The 20,275-nt window shown below is 39.3% G+C and overlaps 1 pseudogene; it reads right to left on the bottom strand.

Moving 5' to 3' along the window:
• Positions 1-18,790: 18,790 nt before the first annotated feature.
• On the bottom strand, positions 18,791-20,136 carry LOC122488272 (annotated as a pseudogene).
• Positions 20,137-20,275: the final 139 nt, after the last annotated feature.

Here is a 20,275-nt window from a genome sequence, read left to right as displayed (position 1 = left end):
AATAAACGTTGAAAAAAAAATTTAAAAAAAAATGAAATTGTCTTGTATTCCACTATGCAGATAAAGCAACTTACTGATTTTATGTATATTTGAACTGTATGGACAGGCTGTGTGTGGATATCAGTCCTGCACTGTGAACTGGGAAACATGGATCTTTCAATGTGTGGAACAGAAAAGACTTACTCTCTGAACCACCTAGAGCAAAAAATAAAGATGTGAATTAGAACGTAAGTACTAGATTGCCCAAAAGGGTCTGCTTGTAAGATCTCTGAAAAGAAATGCATTGGTGTGGTAAGAACCCTGGACTCTGTAGCTGGACTGCTTGGGTTGGAATCTCAACTCTACCCTGATTGGCCGTGCAAACTCAGGAAAGTATTTGACCTTTCTGAGTTTTGTTTCCATGTATGTATGTATGTATGTATGTATGTGTTTATTTATAAGTTATTGTCAAGTTAGCTAGCGCACAGCGTATACAGTGTGCTCTTGGCGTTGGGGTAGATTTCTGTGATTCGTCACTTATATAACACCTAATGCTCATCCCAGCAAGTGCCCTCCTCAATGCCCATCACCCATTTTCCCCTCTCCTCCCCTCAGTTTGTTCTCTGTGCTTAAGAGTCTCTTATGGTTTGCCCCCCTCTCTGTTTGAAACTATTTTTTCCCCTTCTCTTCCCCTGTGATCTTCTGTTAAGTTTCTCAAGTTCCACATATGAGTGAAAACATATGATATGTCTTTCTTTGACTGACTTATTTCACTTAGGTACCCTTCAGTTCCATCCGCATTGTTGCAAATGGCAGGATTTCATTTTTCTCAATGCCAAGTAGTATTCCATTGTATATATAAACCACATCTTCTTTATCCATTCATCAGTTGATAGACATTTGGGCTCTTTCCATAATTTGGCTATTATTGAAAGTGCTGCTATAAACATTGGGATACATGTGCTCCTATGAATCAGCACTCCTGTATCCTTTGGATAAATTCCTAATAGTGCTATTGCTGGGTTGAAGGGTAATTCTATTTTTAGTTTTTAAGGAACCTCCACACTGTTTCTTTCTCTTTAAAATGAAGTTGTAATAGTACTCCACTCATAGGATTGCTGTAAGGATTGAATGAATTAATATGTGCAAAGCCCCTAGAATAGTGCCTGATCCCTTAGGCATCTGTAACTGTCAGCTATTATTATTGGTTTGTTGTTTTAAAGTTCAAACACATGCATCTCTTTGTCTTTATTGTTTACCATCCAGGACCATTTACAATTTTCTCTTTTCCACCTTAGGAATTAGTATGTGTGAGCACACATGTATGTGTAGTGTGCCTTATGTTAGGCAGAAGGACCCAAAAAGTCCTATTTGCAAAACCTGATTCCCATATCCTCCTTGTAATAAAACCCACAGACATTGGATTACGATGTCATTGAGTAGTTGCCTCTGTTTCCTTATGACAGCAAGTTTTCCACGTGTTGGCAAACCTCCGAGTGTGTTTTGGAGTAGAGCCCTATGCCAGAATCACCTGGCTCTAAATTTACCTTCTGCCTTAAGCTATTTGGCTTTAGGCTTATGCTTTACTTTTATGGGGTGTATTCAGGATTTTAAAAGGAAAGTCACACTGTGGTGCACAGGGTAATTTCTTAGCTTTTCTGAGAAACAGACTCTTATTAAACCACACATCTGTGAAAATGATGTATGTTCTTCTTGTGCCTAATAAAACAGCAACATCCTTTCCTGAGCATTGGATAATCTTTTGGTTCTCCTTTTTTACATGATATTATAATTGTGCCCCTTCTTCATGAACTCTAATTTTAGAATTTAGAAACAAGGGAAATAACAAACTTAATTTGGATAGAGAGAATTTGAACAAGGGGAATGTTTTGAAATGTATGTCCTGTGTCTTCTCCTAAAAAGAGGAAGTAATGTGCCAGAATGATGAAAGTTCTTAACTCCAGGTCATTTTTCTACATACCCTTGGGAAGGGCTATAGTCCTTGTGATGTTTTTGATATGACTCCCCCTCCCTTTCTCTAGGGTCCAGTGTAGGGTTTGAACTCTACATTGCTCTCCAACATAGACTGCTCTCTGGAGCTTACAGAAGGTAAACATATTCTCATTGACTTGGATATGATGCTAATGTGTTAATTGTCTAAGAGCATTTGCATTTTCAGGGGATACAGAATCAGTCTTTGCTAGTGGGATTTTGCACAGCAGGAAATAACTGGAGGGCCTTGCTAGGAGAGCAACCTAGGCTTAGTGGAAGCATACATAAACGACAACTGCTCACTGGAACAGGGTCTCATGGTTTATGAAGCGCTTCATATGCATTTAATTTTTTACCTTTAATTTAATCTCGGTAGCAATCCTATGAGGTAAGCCTTAATAGCCTCACTTTCTGAGTTAGAAAATAAAGGCCCAGAACATTCAAGTGGTGGGATCCAACTTGCAAAGCCAGAGATTTGCTATGACCTGACAGAAGCTGTTCATCTTCTCATCAGGTGTTCTTACTATTCCTTTGGACAGGTGGGAAAAGGAAACTATCTGTGTATGTTATGCTATCTATAATGACAAATACAAATTAAAAGAAAGAGGCTTAATTCTCCCATTTGAAACCAAGGGATGAAACTTCTCTCTCCTTTTTCTCAGAGCATTTACTTTAAAAATGCTTTAGGGGCGCCTGGGTGGCGCAGTCGGTTAAGCGTCCGACTTCAGCCAGGTCACGATCTCGCGGTCCGTGAGTTTGAGCCCCGCGTCGGGCTCTGGGCTGATGGCTCGGAGCCTGGAGCCTGTTTCCGATTCTGTGTCTCCCTCTCTCTCTGCCCCTCCCCTGTTCATGCTCTGTCTCTCTCTGTCCCAAAAATAAATAAACGTTGAAAAAAAAAATAAAAAAAAATGCTTTAGAAAACTTGAAAAAGAGAGAGAAAGAGAGAGAGGGAGAGAGAGAAAGGACTCAGATAAATAAAGTGACAAATAAGAGGAGAAATAACAACCAACACCCCACAGAAATACAAACAATTATAAGAGAGTATTATGAAAAACTATATGCCAACAAATTGGACAACCTAGAAGAAATGGATAGATTCCTAGAAAGATATAAACTACCAAAACTGAAACAGGAAGAAATAGAAAACTTGGACGGATTGGTAACCAGCAAAAAAATGCATCAGTAATCAAAGAACTCCTAACAAATGAAAGTCCAGGGCCAGATGGCTTTGTAGGTGAATTCTACCAAACATTAAAGAAAAGTTAATACCTATTCTTCTCAAAACATTAAAAAAAAATAGAAAAGGAAAGAACTTCCAAATTCATTCCATGAAGCAGCACTATCCTGATACCAAAAACCAGATAAAGGCACCACTGAGAAAAGAGAACTATATCCAGTATTCGTGATGAACATAGATGTAAAAATCTTCGATAAAAGGCTAGCAAACTGAATTCAACAATATATTTAAGAAATCATTCACATGATCAAGTGAGATTTATTCCTGGGTTGCAAGGGTGGTTCAGTATTCACAAATCAATCAATAAGTGAAAGGATAAGAAGCATATAATCATTTCAATAGGTGCAGAAAAGGCATTTGCCCAAGTACAGCAACCATTCATGATAGAAACCATCAACAAAGTAGGTTTACAGGGAACATACTTCAACATAATAAAGGCCATGTATTAAAAACCCACAGCTAACATCATCCTTAATGGGGAAAACCTGAGAGCTTTTCCCCTAAGATCAGGAACTAGACAAGGTTGTCCACCATAACCACTTTTATTCAACATAGTAACCGAAGTCCTTCCCGGTCGCAGCAATTAGACAACACAAAGAAATAAAAGGCGTCCAAATTGGTGAGGAAGAAGTAAAACTTTCACTTTTTGTAGATGACATGATACTCCATATAGAAAACCTGAAAGACTCCACCAAAAAGCTACTACAGCTGATAAGTGAATATAGTAAAATCACAGGATACATCCATGTGCACAAATCAGTTGCATTGCTATACACCACTTTCAATGAAGCAGCAGAAAGAGAAATTAAGAAAACAATCCCATTTACAACTGTACCCAAAATAATAAGATACCTAGGAATAAACCTAATGAAAGAAGTGAAAGACCTATACTCTGAAAACTATAAAAAACAGATAAAAGAGATTCAAGATGACACAGAGAAATGGAAATACATTCCATGTTCATGGATTGGGAGAACAAATATTGCTAAAATGTCTACACTACCCAAAACAATCTACATATTTAATGTGATCCTTGTCAAAATACCAAGAGCATTTTTCACAGAATTTGAACAAACAGTCCTAACATGTATATGGAACCACAATAGACCATGAACAGCCAAAGCAATCCTGAAAAAGAAAAGCAAAGCTGGAGGCATCACAATACCAGAATTCAAATTATATTACAAAGCTGTAGTAATCAAAACTGTATGGTGCTGGAACAAAAATGGACACATAGATCAATGGAACAGAAGAGAAAACCCAGAAATAAACCTACAACTCTATGGTCAATTAATCTTTAACAAAGTGGGAAAGAATATCCAATGGGACACGGACAGTCTCTTCAACAAATAGTGCTGGGAAAACTGGACAACAACATGCAAAAGAAAGAAACTGGACCACTTTCTTACATAAAACAAAAATAAATTCAAAACAGACTAAACACCTACATGTGAGACCTGAAACCATAAACATCTTAGAAGAGAACATAGGCAGTAACTTCTCTGACATCAGCCACAGCAACTTTTTTCTAGATATGTCTCCTGAAATAAGGAAACATAAGCAAAAATAAACTTTGGGGACTTAATCAAAATAAAATGCTTCTGCACAGCAAAGGAAACAATCAACAAAACTAAAAGGCAACCTATGGAATGGGAGAAGATATTTGCAAATGGCATATCTGATAAAGGGCTAGTATTCAAAATTTGTAAAGAACTTTAAAATCCAACACCCAAAAAACAAATAATCTGATAAAAACGGGCAGGAGACATGAACAGACATTTCTCCACAGAAGATGCCCGGATGGCCAACAGACACATGCTCATCATCACTTACCATCAGGAAATTGCAAATCAAAACCATGATGAGATGCCAGGTCACACCTTTCAGAATGGCTAAAACCAACAATATAGGAAACAACAGGTGTTGGTGAAGATGTGGAGGAAAAGGAAACCTCTTACACTGTTGGTGGGAATGCGAAGTGGTGCAGCCACTTTGGATAACAGTATGGAAGTTCCTCACTAAGTTAAAGATAGAATTATCCTATGATGTAGCAATTGCACTACTGGGTATTTACCAAAGGATACAAAAACGTTATTTCAAAGGGATACATGCACCCCTATATTTATAGCAGCACTATTTACAATAGTCAAATTACGGAAACAGCCCAAGTCCATCTACTGATGAATGGATAAAGAAGTGGCATGTATATACAATGGACTATTACTCAGCCATAAAAAAGAGTGAAACATTGCCATTTGCAATCACATGGTTGAAGCCAGAGAGTGTAATGCTAAGCGAAATAAGTCAGTCAGAGAAAGACAAATACCATTTGATTTTACTCATATGTGGAATTTAAGAAATGAAACAAATGAGCAAAGGGAAAAAGAGAAGCAAACCAAGAAACAGACTCCTAATTATAGAGAACAAACTGATATTTACCAGAGGGGAGGAGGGTGGAGGATTGGGTTAATGTGTGATGGGGATTAAGAAGGGTAGTTGTGATGGGCACTGGGTGAGGTATGGAAGTGTTGAACTTGTACACTTGAAACTAATACAAGACTGTATGTTAACTAACTGGAATTAAAAGCTTAAAAGAAATGCCTTAGAAAACTTGTCTTTATACATACTTCTCTTTTTGAAATGTATATAAATATTTTTGAAGACTAAATAAGCCTTTTGTTGGCCTTATGACAGAGCAAGGTCCAAGACTATGGAGTCATCTCTTTCAAATGTAAACACCAAGGGAGGTAGCATCCCTATCTCCCAGTTTTAGGGGAGACTGTAGGAGCCTCACTTTGGTGGCCCTCTTACTCCAAGCTGCAAAACGACTACCTTCTGTCATGAATATATGAACTTGTTGTTCTCCTGGATAAAGCCAATAAACTTAACACAGATGGTTATCCCAATTAGTGGATTAAGTTAGGATGAAACATGTGTGATGAATGGCTCTGCCAAGCCCTCTTGCTTGAAAACGATTGATTATCTTCCGAACATATGTATGTTGAGTTGTATCTGCCTGGCTATATAAAAGGGTGAGATTACTTTCTGTTCTTGCAATCTCTTAGAGGGTTGCTTGTGATGGGTATCACTTTCTGGCTTACTGCGTATTCAATAATAAAAACTATTTTCTTTCTCTACTTCATAGAGAAATTTTCTCAGTTGGGAGATTTGTTTTTATACATTCCCCCTGCCTTTGTTTTTATGCATTCCCCCTGCATACCCACGTCAGTTTTTCATTAATTTCACCGTCCTTTTTTTAAAATGGAAAATCAAGTGTTTTTCAGAGATTTTGATATTTAAGTTACGATGCTGTTTATTTGCATGGGAGTGTTAAGATTGGATGAAGTTTTGACAGCTTACACACTTAGGATGAGTAATGTTTTTACTAGCTAATGGGAATTGTCACACATCTGGCCTTTTCTTAAACATCCCTTGTGAGATAGATCTATTTATTATTTTTACACCTTTTCTTAGTCTTCAGTTTTTAATTAATTTGCCCTCTCAGCCACACACAGAACTAAAAAGATGTGGCGACTGATTGAATACAAATGCCAAATTCAATCAACTCTTCAACATGCACCATGAACCACAGAAGCATAGTCAAAGATAGGACTTAGAGACCTCATGTTAAATTAAATTCTTCATATCACCTTGGTATAGTTCCCTGTTTGAATATTTTCATCATGACTGGATATATGTATATCCACATAGGTCCAACCATGCTGAACGTATGTAATTTCTGTGGTCAGTGAATAGTCTTCTAGTGCTTTTTTTTAAGCAGCAGTAAGAAAAGACTGACTTTACCTGGCTAGCACAACAACTGTTTGCCACAAAAATTGTTCAAGTCTAAAGTCCAAGGTCGGAACTAACACAGATCAGGGGGGAGAAGCTTTGTTACTGTGAGAGATATGCCTTGGGGATATATGGTGCTAATGTGCATTTATTAACTGAACTCCATCTGAAGTTTAATCAGTCTTCAAAGAAAGGAAATGGATTGAATGTCATATTTTTATGATAGATGATGACAAGACTTTTTTCATCTCAGACCGATTTCTACTTTGGCATTTTTTCAAGAAAGATAAGATCCACTTAGAAGCTGGTGTGTATATACATTTGCACATTTTCTGTATTGAAGAGCTCCATCTTTCTTTTTATATAAACCTATTTTTATTAGTTAAATTGCAATTTGAAAAAAAATGTTCCCCTTGGCTGCATTTCAGGGTGTGAAAATTTTCACTACAAGGTTTCTGAATACACTAATAGATCACATTACTGTGCAAAGTAAAACTGTGTGTGTGTGTGTGTGTGTGTGTGTGAAATAAAATTTAACACATGATTGGCCAACTTATAGATTAGGATCTATCTTTTCCCCCTTTTTATTCTATAGTCATGTAATATCTCTCACTTTAAATTAGAGATTATTTTAATGATTTTTGAAATAATTTAAAAATAATCTTTAATAACTTTTTGAAAGTGTGGTACATACTATGGCATCACAGTTATGATCAACATTGAAAAGCCAATGGAGTATAGTGAAACAACTGAGGTTTTAATCAGAACTGAATTTATTTATTTATTTATATTTAGTTTTAGTTTTTAATGTTTATTGTTGAGAGAGAGACAGAGCGTGAGCAGGGGAGGGGCAGAGAGAGAGGGAGATACAGAATCCAAAACAGGCTCTCAGCTGTCAGCACAGAGCCCCATGTGGGACTTGAACTCCTCAACTGCAAGATCATGACCTGAGCTGAAGTGAGACGCTCAACTGTCTGAGCCACCCAGGCGCCCCTAATCAGAACTGAATTTAAATTTTAGTTTTGTCATTTATCAGTGTTGAGACATTAATTTCCCTGAATCTCAATTGACTCATCAATAAATGAGGAAAAAAATACCTAGCTACCTCTTTAGAGTTTTTGTGAAAATAATATTTATAAAATATCTACTGTGCCCAGCATATAGTAGCTGCTAAAAAGTTCTCTTAACATCTTTGTTGTTACAGAAGTCGTTGGGATGTATACCTCTTGTGATTCTTTGTAAAGCAAGTCATTCAATTTTAGGATAACCAAATCTGTAGTTAATGTCAGTAACATAGGATTTGGTCAAGGAGGGCTAAAATATTTTAAATTCTTCTAAGAATTAACACAAAGCTTCTCAACTTAAATGTGCCTACTAATCACCTGGAGATTTTATTTGACGGTGATTGTGATTTCATAGGTTTGCTTGAAGCTGGAGATTCTGCATTTCAAACAGGCTCCCAATGATAATGATCATGTTGCTGGCCCGTGGACCACACTTGGAGTAAGATGGCTCAGGTATGAGGCAAGCTCTTGGGATACGTCTTATCACATAGAAGGTAGTTTGTATGTGATTGGTACAAATACTACTGAACCTATTTTATTCAGTTATCTAATATTAAAATAGAACTTATTATTTTGTATGTCACTCCTTATTTTTAAAGTATTTTCCACTGTCATCCACAAATTGCACAGTTACAGAAAGATTAAAAAGTACCAAATCCAAATATCCTGTCACTTGCCCTAACTACTTTTAGAGGGGTGGTCCTTTGATTGATTGATTGATTGATATTTATCCAATTTTATTGAGATGTAATTAACATAACATTATGTAAATTTGAGGTGTACATGTTGATTTAATACACATATATGGCAAAATGATTACCGCCATAGCATTAGCTGACTCCTTCAGTTTTGTCACATAATTACCATTGTGTGTGTGTGTGTGTGTGTGTGTGTTTGTGTGTGAGAGAACACTTAAGACTTACTCTCTTAGCAACTTTCAAGTAATGTAATACAATATTGTTAACTATAATCATCATGCTGTATGTTAGATCCCCAGAACTTATTCATCTTATAAGTGGAAGTTTATATTCTTTGACCAACATCTCTCCATTTTCCCCGCCCCCCAGTTCCTGGTAACCACTCTCTGCTTCCATGAATTAAGCTTTTTTAGATTCCATATATAAGTGAGATCATACAGCATTTGCCTTTCTCTGACTTATTTCGCTTAGCATAATGCCATCAAGGCCTATCTATGTTGTTGCAAATAGCAGGATTTCTTTATCATGACTAAATAATATTCCATTGTATATGTATACCACACTTTATTCAAACATCGATAGACACTTAGTTTGTTTCCATATATGGGCTGTTGTGAATAATGCTAGAAATAAACAAGAGAGTGCAGATATGAGATTGTAATTTCATTTCCTTTGGAAATATACCCAAAAGTGGAACTGCTGGATCATATGCTAGCTTTATTTTTATTTTTTTGAGAAACATCCAAAATGTTTTCTGCACCAGTTTACATTCCCACCAACAGTGCACAAGGGATCTCTTTTCTCCATATCTTTGCGAACACTTGGTCATCAGTATCTCTTTATCTTTTTGAAACTAGCCGTTCTAACAGATGTGAGGGGATAGCTCGTTGTGGCTTGATTTGCATTTCTCTGATGATTAGTGATATTGAGAGTCTTTTCATGTGTCTGTTGGCCATCTGTATATTTTCTTTGGAAAATGTCTCTTCAGTTCCTTAGCCCATTCCTAAATGTTTTTTAAATCACTTCATATTCGTATAGTTCATGCCTAGCACAGAACCTGGTGTATAGTAGATGGTCAATAATTGCATTTTGATTACCCTCAGGGTAAAAAGCATTCTTAGATGGTTTTTTATCCTGACTACACAAGAATTGCCTGGGTTTTATTTTAAAACATACCCATGCTTGGCCCCTCCCCAGACCAATTAAGTCAGCATCTTTGCCAGTGGGTTTTGGTAGATTGTTAAAACTCCCAGGTGATTCTAATGGGCAGCCAGGATTGAACTGCTAAAATGAGTATGAACAAATATCCAGACATTTTCTCTAAATATCCTACCTGTGGGTTCCTTCAGGTCATGTACATGATTTTCATTATCCTGTTTCCTGCTTTCATTATCCTGCTTTCCTGCTTTCAGCATGAATGTTAATCATGTCTTAGGGACACTCTGCTTCGAATTTTGAACATAAAGAGCCCCAGGGGAATTTTAATTTCTTAACCATCTCTTGCTATCTTGGGGCATTTTTTTGTCCCTCCCCCCCTTCCCCCCCACTGCTAGGTAGATTTTAAGGAACATTTTAATTTCTTTTCTTTTCTTTTTTTTTTTCAGTATATGAAGTTTATTGTCAAATTGGTTTCCATACAACACCCAGTGCTCATCCCAAAAGGTGCCCTCCTCAATACCCATCACCCACCCTGCCCTCCCTCCCACCCCCCATCAACCCTCAGTTTGTTCTCAGTTTTTAACAGTCTCTTATGCTTTGGCTCTCTCCCACTCTAACCTCTTTTTTTTTTCCCTTCCCCTCCCCCATGGGTTTCTGTTAAGTTTCTCAGGAACCACATAGAGTGAAAACATATGTTATCTGTCTTTCTCTGTATGGCTTATTTCACTTAGCATAACACTCTCCAGTTCCATCCACGTTGCTACAAAGGGCCATATTTCATTCTTTCTCATTGCCACATAGTACTCCATTGTGTATATAAACCACAATTTCTTTATCCATTCATCAGTTGATGGACATTTAGGCTCTTTCCATAATTTGGCTATTATTGAGAGTGCTGCTATAAACATTGGGGTACAAGTGCCCCTATGCATCAGTACTCCTGTATCCTTTGGGTAAATTCCTAGCAGTGCTATTGTTGGGTCATAGGGTAGGTCTATTTTTAATTTTTTGACGAACCTCCACACTGTTTTCCAGAGTGGCTGCACCAATTTACATTCCCACCAACAGTACAAGAGGGTTCCCGTTTCTCCACATCCTCGCCAGCATCTATAGTCTCCTGATTTGTTCATTTTGGCCACTCTGACTGGCGTGAGGTGGTATCTGAGTGTGGTTTTGATTTGTATTTCCCTGATAAGGAGCGACGTTGAGCATCTTTTCATGTGCCTGTTGGCCATCTGGATGTCTTCTTTAGAGAAGTGTCTATTCATGTTTTCTGCCCATTTCTTCACTGGGTTATTTGTTTTTTGGGTGTGGAGTTTGGTGAGGTCTTTATGGATTTTGGATACTAGCCCTTTGTCTGATATGTCATTTGCAAATATCTTTTCCCAGTCCGTTGGTTGCCTTTTAGTTTTGTTGGTTGTTTCCTTTGCTGTGCAGAAGCTTTTTATCTTCATAAAGTCCCAGTAGTTCATTTTTGCTTTTAATTCCCTTGCCTTTGGGGATGTGTCAAGTAAGAAATTGCTACGGCTGAGGTCAGAGAGGTCTTTTCCTGCTTTCTATTCTAGGGTTTTGATGGTTTCCTGTCTCACATTCAGGTCCTTTATCCATTTTGAGTTTGTTTTTGTGAATGGTGTGAGAAAGTGGTCTAGTTTCAACCTTCTGCATGTTGCTGTCCAGTTCTCCCAGCACCATTTGTTAAAGAGACTGTCTTTTTTCCATTGGATGTTCTTTCCTGCTTTGTCAAAGATTAGTTGGCCATACATTTGTGGGTCTAGTTCTGGGGTTTCTATTCTATTCCATTGGTCTATGTGTCTGTTTTGTGCCAATACCATGCTGTCTTGATGATTACAGCTTTGTCGTAGAGGCTAAAGTCTGGGATTGTGATGCCTCCTGCTTTGGGCTTCTTCTTCAAAATTCCTTTGGCTATTCGGGGCCTTTTGTGGTTCCATATGAATTTTAGGATTGCTTGTTCTAGTTTCGAGAAGAATGCTGGTACAGTTTTGATTGGGATTGCATTGAATGTGTAGATAGTTTTGGGTAGTATTGACATTTTGACAATATTTATTCTTCCAATCCATGAGCACAGAATGGTTTTCCATTTCTTTGTATCTTCTTCAATTACCTTCATAAGCTTTCTATAGTTTTCAGCATACAGATCTTTTACATCTTGGGTTAGATTTATTCCTAGGTATTTTATGCTTCTTGGTGCAATTGTGAATGGGGTCAGTTTCTTTATTTGTCTTTCTGTTGCTTCATTATTAGTGTATAAGAATGCAACTGATTTCTGTACATTGATTTGTATCCTGCAACTTTGCTGAATTCATGTATTAGTTCTAGCAGACTTCTGGTGGAGTCTATCGGATTTTCCATGTACAATATCATGTCATCTGCAAAAAGTGAAAGTTTAACTTCATCTTTGCCAATTTTGATGCCTTTGATTTCCTTTTGTTGTCTGATTGCTGACGCTAGAACTTCCAACACTATGTTAAACAACAGCAGTGAGAGTGGACATCCTTGTCATATTCCTGATCTCAGGGAAAAAGCTCTCAGTTTTTCCCCATTGAGGATGATGTTAGCTGTGGGCTTTTCATAAATGGCTTTTATGATCTTTAAGTATGTTCCTTCTATCCCGACTTTCTCGAGGGTTTTTATTAAGAAAGGATGCTGAATTTTGTCAAATGCTTTTTCTGCATCAATTGACAGGATCATATGGTTCTTGTCTTTTCTTTTATTAATTTGATGTATCACATTGATTGATTTGTGAATGTTGAACCAGCCCTGCATCCCAGGAATGAACCCCACTTGATCACGGTGAATAATTCTTTTTATATGCTGTTGAATTCTATTTGCTAGTATCTTATTGAGAATTTTTGCATCCATATTCATCAGGGATATTGGCCTGTAGTTCTCTTTTTTTTGCTGGGTCTCTGTCTGGTGTAGGAATCAAAGTAATGCTGGCTTCATAGAATGAGTCTGGAAGTTTCCCTCCCTTTCTATTTTTTGGAATAGCTTGAGAAGGATAGGTATTATCTCTGCTTTAAACGTCTGGTAGAATTCCCCTGGGAAGCTATCTGGTCCTGGACTCTGTTGGGAGTTTTTTTGATAACTGATTCAATTTCTTCACTGGTTATAGGTCTGTTCAAGCTTTCTATTTCCTCCTTATTGAGTTTTGGAAGTGTGTGGGTGTTTAGGAATTTGTCCATTTCTTCCAGGTTGTCCAGTTTGTTGGCATATAATTTTTCATAGTATTCCCTGATAATTGCTTGTATCTCTGAGGGATTGGTTGTCATAATTCCATTTTCATTCATGACTTTATCTATTTGGGTCATCTCCCTTTTCTTTTTGAGAAGCCTGGCTAGAGGTTTATCAGTTTTGTTTATTTTTTCAAAAAACCAACTCTTGGTTTCGTTGATCTGTTCTACAGTTTTTTTAGATTCTATATTGTTTATTTCTGCTCTGATCTTTATTATTTATCTTCTGCTGCTAGATTTAGGCTGTCTTTGCTGTTCTGCTTCTATTTCCTTTAGGTGTGCTATTAGATTTTGTATTTGGGATTTTTCTTGTTTCTTGAGATAGGCCTGGATGGCAATGTATTTTCCTCTCAGGACTGCCTTTGCTGCATCCCAAAGCATTTGGGTTGTTGTATTTTCATTTTCATTTGTTTCCATATATTTTTTAATTTCTTCTCTAATTGCCTGGTTGACCCACTCATTCGTTAGTAGGGTGTTCTTTAACTCCATGCTTTTGGAGGTTTTCCAGACGTTTTTCTGTGTTTGATTTCAAGCTTCATAGCATTGTGGTCTGAAAGTATGTATGGTATGATCTCAATTCTTGTATACTTATGAAGGGCTGTTTTGTGACCCAGTATGTGATCTATCTTGGAGAAGGTTCCATGTGCACTCGAGAAGAAAGTATATTCTGTTGCTTTGGGATGCAGAGTTCTAAATATATCTGTCAAGTCCATCTGATCCAATGTATCATTCAGGCCCCTTGTTTCTTTATTGACCGTGTGTCTAGATGATCTATCCATTTCTGTAAGTGGAGTGTTAAAGTCCTCTGCAATTACCACATTCTTATCAATAAGGTTGCTTATGTTTGTGAGTAATTGTTTTATATATTTGGGGGCTCCGGTATTCGGCGCATAGACATTTATAATTGTTAGCTCTTCCTGATGGATAGACCCTGTGATTATTATATAATGTCCTTCTTCATCTCTTATTACAGCCTTTAATTTAAAGTCTAGTTTGTCTGATATAAGTATGGCTACTCCAGCTTTCTTCTGACTTCCAGTGGCATGATAGCTAGTTCTCCATCCCCTCACTTTCAATCTGAAGGTGTCCTCAGGTCTAAGATGAGTCTCTTGTAGACAGCAAATAAAAGGGTCTTGTTTTTTTATCCATTCTGATACCCTATGTCTTTTGGTTGGCGCATTTAGTCCATTTACATTCAGTGTTATTATAGAAAGATATGGGTTTAGAGTCATTGTGATGTCTGTAGGTTTCATGCTTGTAGCAATGTCTCTGGTACTTTGTCTCACAGGATCCTCCTTAGGATGTCTTGTAGGGCTAGTTTAGTGGTGATGAATTCCTTCAGTTTTTGTTTGTTTGGGAAGACCTTTATCTCTCCTTCTATTCTAAACGACAGACATGCTGAGTAAAGGATTCTCAGCTGCGTATTTTTTCGTGTTCATCACTTTGATGATCTCCTGCCAATCCTTTCTGGCCTGCCAAGTTTCAAAAGAGAGATCCGTCACGAGTCTTATAGGTCTCCCTTTATATGTTAGAGCATGTTTATCCCTAGCTGCTTTCAGAATTTTCTCTTTATCCTTGTATTTTGCCAGTTTCACTATGATATGTCGTGGAGAAGATCGATTCAAGTTACGTCTGAAGGGAGTTCTCTGTGCCTCTTGGATTTCAATCCCTTTTTCCTTCCCCAGATCCAAAAAGTTCTCAGCTATTATTTCTTCAAGTACACCTTTAGCACCTTTCCCTCTCTCTTCGTCCTGTGGAATACCAATTATGCGTAGATTATTTCTCTTTAGTGCATCACTTAGTTCTCTAATTTTCCCCTAATACTCCTGGATTTTTTTATCTCTCTTTTTCTCAGCTTCCTCTTTTTCCATAACTTTATCTTCTAGTTCACCTACTCTCCTCTTTGCCTCTTCAATCCGAGCCATAGTTGTCTCCATTTTATTTTGCAGCTCATTGATTGCATTTTTTAGCTCCTCCTGGCTGTTCCTTAGTCCCTTGATCTGTGTAGCAAGAGATTCTCTGCTGTCCTTTATACTGTTTTCAAGCCCAGCGATTAATTTTATGACTATTATTCTAAATTCACTTTCTGTTATATTGTTTAAATCATTTTTGATCAGTTCGTTAGCTGTTATTTCCTGGACATTTTTCTGAGGGGAATTCTTCCGTCTCATCATTTTGGATAGTCCCTGGAGTGGTGCAGGACTGCGGGGCACTTCCCCTGTGCTGTCTTGAATAACTTGCATTGGTGGGCAGGGCTGCACTCAGACCTGATGTCTGCCGCCAGTCCACCCTGGGGCCACAGTCAGACTGGTGTGTGCCTTCTCTTCCCCTCTCCTAGGGGCGGGATTCACTGTGGGGTGGCGTGGCCCATCTGGGCTACTTGCATACTGCCAGGCTTGTGTGCTGGGGATCTGGAGTAATAGCTGGGGTGGATGGGCGAGGTGCACAGGGGCGGGAGGGGCAGGCTCAGCTCGCTTTTCCTTCGGAGATCCGCTTGGGGAGGGGCCCTGTGCACCGGGAGGGAGTCAGACTCGCTGGAGGGATGGATCCACAGAAGCACAGTGTTGGGTGTTTGCGCGGTGCAAGCAAGTTCCCTGGCAGGAACCTGTTCCCTTTGGGATTTTGGCTGGGGGATGGGCGAGGGAGATCGTGCTGGCGAGCACCTTTGTTCCCCGCCAAGCTGCGCTCTGTCGTCCGGGGCTCAACAACTCTCCCTCCCGTTGTCCTCCAGCCCTCCCGTTCTCCTGGCAGAGCTGTTAGCTTATAACCGTCCAGATGTCAAGTCCCGCTTGCTGTTGTAACACACTCCATTCGGCCCCTCTGCTTTTGCCAGCCAGACTCGGGGTCTCTGCTTGACTGGCAGGGTGCCCCTCCACCCCGGCTCCCTCCCACCAGTCCGTGTAGTGCGCACCGCCTCTCCGCCCTTCCTACCCTCTTCCGTGGGCCTCTCGTCTGCGCTTGGCTCCGGAGACTCCGTTCTGCTAATCCTCTGGCGGTTTTCTGGGTTATTTAGGCAGGTGTAGGCGGAATCTAAGTGATCAGCAGGACGCGTGGTAAGCCCAGCGTCCTCCTACACCGCCATCTTCCCAGGATCCTCAATTTATTTTATTTTCATTGCAAAAGACATACATGCTTATAAGTTTTTTAAAAATCAAGCAATAGATTGAAGAAATTTAAGTAAAAAGCCTTCCTCTTTGCACATCCTTCATTCCTACTCCATTCCACAATATCCTCCCCCATTGACAGTTTTTGTGTATGCTTCCAGTAATTTTCCATGCATATATCATCATATATTCTTACATAAACATATCATGCATACAAACACTCAAACCACATTCTGTTGGGAGCTTGCTTGTTCATTTAACACCATATCTTGGAGGTGCTTCCATTAGCATATACAGTTTTACTTTGTTCTTTTTAAAGGATACGTATCGTTCCGTCGCATGGCTAGATCAAGACTTTTTAACCAGGTCCTTGTTAATGCACACACAAAATGTTTCCAGTTTGTAAGCACTGTATTAAAATCAAGGCCACAATGATCATCCTTGCACATGTCTTGACATAATTTTGGCATCATTTCTGTTAAAAAATGTATGTGTACTGTCCAACCTCCGCTTTCAGTAGCTGTTATTGGCGGTGATTCCCTGTCTCCCCTCGGTAATAGTGGAATATGTCGGCCCGCGCTCTGCCTTCCCAGTGTCTCATAGCAGAGCTCATTAATCCTGCATCACAGGCTCAGCTGCAATCCATTTCTTAGATCCATCCTAAGGGAAGAGCAGAGAGGGAAGAAGAAATGCTGATTATGTTCCAAATATTGCCAGACACAGTAGCTCTGAAAGCAATGATAAGAAAGTAGTTATTTTTACCTATAAACATGGTGATAAACATGGCCCATAGAAATTAATCATTCTAGGCATATAGGGGTGGAATGGAGATTCAAAACCTAGGTTTGTTCTCTTCTGAGTATTTAGTCTCAACGTCTTTTTTTGAAAATTTTGTTTAATGTTTGTTTATTTTTGAGAGAGAGAGAGAGACAGAGCACAAGCAGGGGAGGGGCAGAGAGAGAGAGGGAGGCACAGAATCTGAAACTGGCTCCAGGCTCTGAGCTGTCAGCACAGAGCCCAGTGTGGTGCTGGAACTCATGAACTGCGAGATCACGACCTGAGCCCAAATTGGACACTCAATTGGCTGAGCCACCCAGGCACCCCTTAGTCTCAATGTCTTAATACTTTTTCTCCTTCTTTGCTGTTCTAGTGGTACAGGTATTTGGTCCTACTCACCACGAATGAGACTGGGATGACCTTTGAGCTCCCATGTTATTTTGTGAACTGTAGCCTCTCCTCTTACCTAGCAGTGTCTCTATTCTGGTAACTGGCCAGTAGTATACTCTTTCCTTCTTGTGCCTTGCTCCTATATCCAGGTTTCTCTTCCAGCACCTGACCTGGTATTCTAAATGTTCTAAGACAAGGTACCAGTCTTCTGTGTCTCACATTTCTTTGGGCAATAAGTTATTAAGTTGCCATTTAGCTACAGTGCATAATGTGTGTTTGCTGGTGGGGTATTTGTGGTATTAACAGGAAATGACCTGACATCTGAATTTCTGCTGAATAGGGTTCTTGTTCATTTGTGGTTCCCATCAGGAAGTTACTTTACCCAATAAAGCACATACTATAAAGCCTACCCTTTGCAAAAAGGAAGAACAAAAGTGTCAAAGTAAGTCACCGAACACAGACATAGGGAACCAAAATGTGTAGACAAGCAGATAGGGAAAGATTCAATTCTCCATTAATAAATACTAGTAGTAGGCAGTTTGTAAAGTGTTTTCCAGGGAAGACACACTTTCTTTGCAGTACTAATGGTGAACAAACTAAGAATTTTCTGCGAACAGTGAAATCATCAATATGAGGAGTAGTTTCATATAGTACATGTAACAATATTCCAGCACAGAATGGGGTTAGGCAAGACTCGCTGAAGACCCATAGAAGGGAAATGCATAAAAGAAACAAACAAAAAGAAACTATTATCTTTTCCATATTAGACCAAGTTTTTACCAGTTCTTCAGGGAAGAGTAATTAAAATTTAATACTAATAACTAACCCGTGTGCATCATTTACTTTTTTTTTTTTTGCAGAACACTCCTTTATTATAGCAATGTATAAAGCAAGTATACCATTAAAGGTTTACAACCACAACTGTACATTATTATGACTGTTGGTGTTACTCAGCTTGCTCACATTTAGGGGAATAGCTTATACATAATTCTTGAAATTCACTGAACTTCTTCATAAAAATGTGGGATTGAAATGCATGAACACATTTCTAAGCAGATCTAAATTTTCACTCTCCTGAGCAGCTCTAAATTTTCACTCTATTCCTAGCCTCAGCATTTTCACACATCCTTTGCGAGTTCACCAAACTCAAGGCCTTTTGTTACTAAGAGAACCAGCAAGGCTACGTTTGCAGTGGCAACATCCTTACAAGATAATGAATAAAAATTGGTGTTTACCAATAGATTTTTGACCTCGTTCCTTCTTCCTTTAGGGCAACCGAACTTTCACTGGGCATTCAGTCCAACCACTAAAGACTGAGTATCCTTCAAATCCCTCCTTTAAAAGCACTTCAAACAGGCATTTCCATTTTAATAGTCCAGTGAGGATTGTACCCTTCAATCTGAAAGCCCTCAGCCTTGAAGTCATCAATTGTCTCAACTTTTGGAGGGATTTTTGAGCTTGGGTAAAGGCAGTGGTTCTTGCTGTAGCTGCATTTTCAGGTAAATATGTGCATCTCCCAAAGTATATACGAAGTCACCTGGCTTCGGGGCAGTACTATCATGTATGTAGGTGGGCAGGGTGGAGCGGGCGGTGTGGAAGGGCACACCCAGGTCCAGGTCTCCTGACCTTCAGTACAGCTGTCAGGACAGCTCACCGTTCACCGTGTAGGACTGGCAAAGGGCATGGCATGGAAGTAAGGCCATAAGATGAGGATCTTTTGGATTCCATCCACACAGGAAAGATGATGGTTTTGGTTGTGTCAGTCACCTTTTGCAGACCTTTTGGTCTACTCCTTGACCTGAATAATCTGAATCCTTATCTTTGTATTCTGCCCCCAAATGCCTCTCTACTGATAGCCATAAACTGGGCCCAAATCCCCTTCTCTGTTGGAGAATCCCAGGCTGTCCAAGAAATCTCAGGGTGCACCGGCATCGCAGATATTCACTCCCTTGGAAGACAGTTCCCTAGCATTTGTAGGTCTCTTGGTAAAACCACAGCAACTCCTCCAAAACACCCTTTCAGAATACACGTTTTGTTGTCAGCAGAGGAAATTGATCTCTCACTCCGGCTATAGTGCGCCTGCATGCAGAGCACCCACAGCATGCTGGAGCGTTGTGGTCATCCTTCCGGAACCTGCAGTGCAGGCAGGATGTGCTGCTCCCTGTGGGGTGGTGGCCATGACTGGGAGCCCCCTGCTGCGGGGCTGTAGGAGCAGGTGGCAGGCGGGCAAGGTGGTGTGGGCCCTTCTGTGTGCCTCTTTTCCCTCGTTTACTCACTTCTGAGAAGCTTGCTTCCTTGGACAATTACTACATTAACGCACATATGGAGCCTTGAGAATGGTATATGGTGCAAGAAAGCGAGCAGTTTGACATGATACAGCTCAGGCTTTGAATTCTGAATTGGTCACATAACCACCAATGTCAGTATTTTCAAGGATGAACACAACAGTATCTGTCATCCTACATGTATTTCTGGAATCTTGCCATTCTCACATAAAGAGGTATAGTCAAATTCTCCTCTAGCTGAAAATGTGTGGATTTGTGACTACCTTATAACCAAGAATGTGACAGAAGTGACACTGTGTGACTCAGAAGCTAGGTCAGAAAAGGTGATGTGACTCCCCTTGCTTGCAAGAACACTTGTGCCAAAATCTAAATCATTGTGTAAGCAATCCAGGTATCCTGAGGCTGCCATGCTATGAGGAAGCCCAAACTAGTTTACATGGAAAAGCTCTAACTCTCTCTCTCTCTCTCTCTCTCTCTCTCTCTCTCTCTCGGTAGGTAGATAGGTATCTTTTTTTTTTGTTTCAATTTGAAAGTAGTCATTTATTAAA

The sequence above is a fragment of the Prionailurus bengalensis genome, chromosome A2 (genome assembly GCF_016509475.1).
Source record: "Prionailurus bengalensis isolate Pbe53 chromosome A2, Fcat_Pben_1.1_paternal_pri, whole genome shotgun sequence".
Taxonomy (NCBI): Eukaryota; Metazoa; Chordata; class Mammalia; order Carnivora; family Felidae; genus Prionailurus; species Prionailurus bengalensis.
The sequence above is the reverse complement of the archived record's forward strand: the minus strand, read 5'-3'. Positions and strand labels throughout refer to the sequence as shown.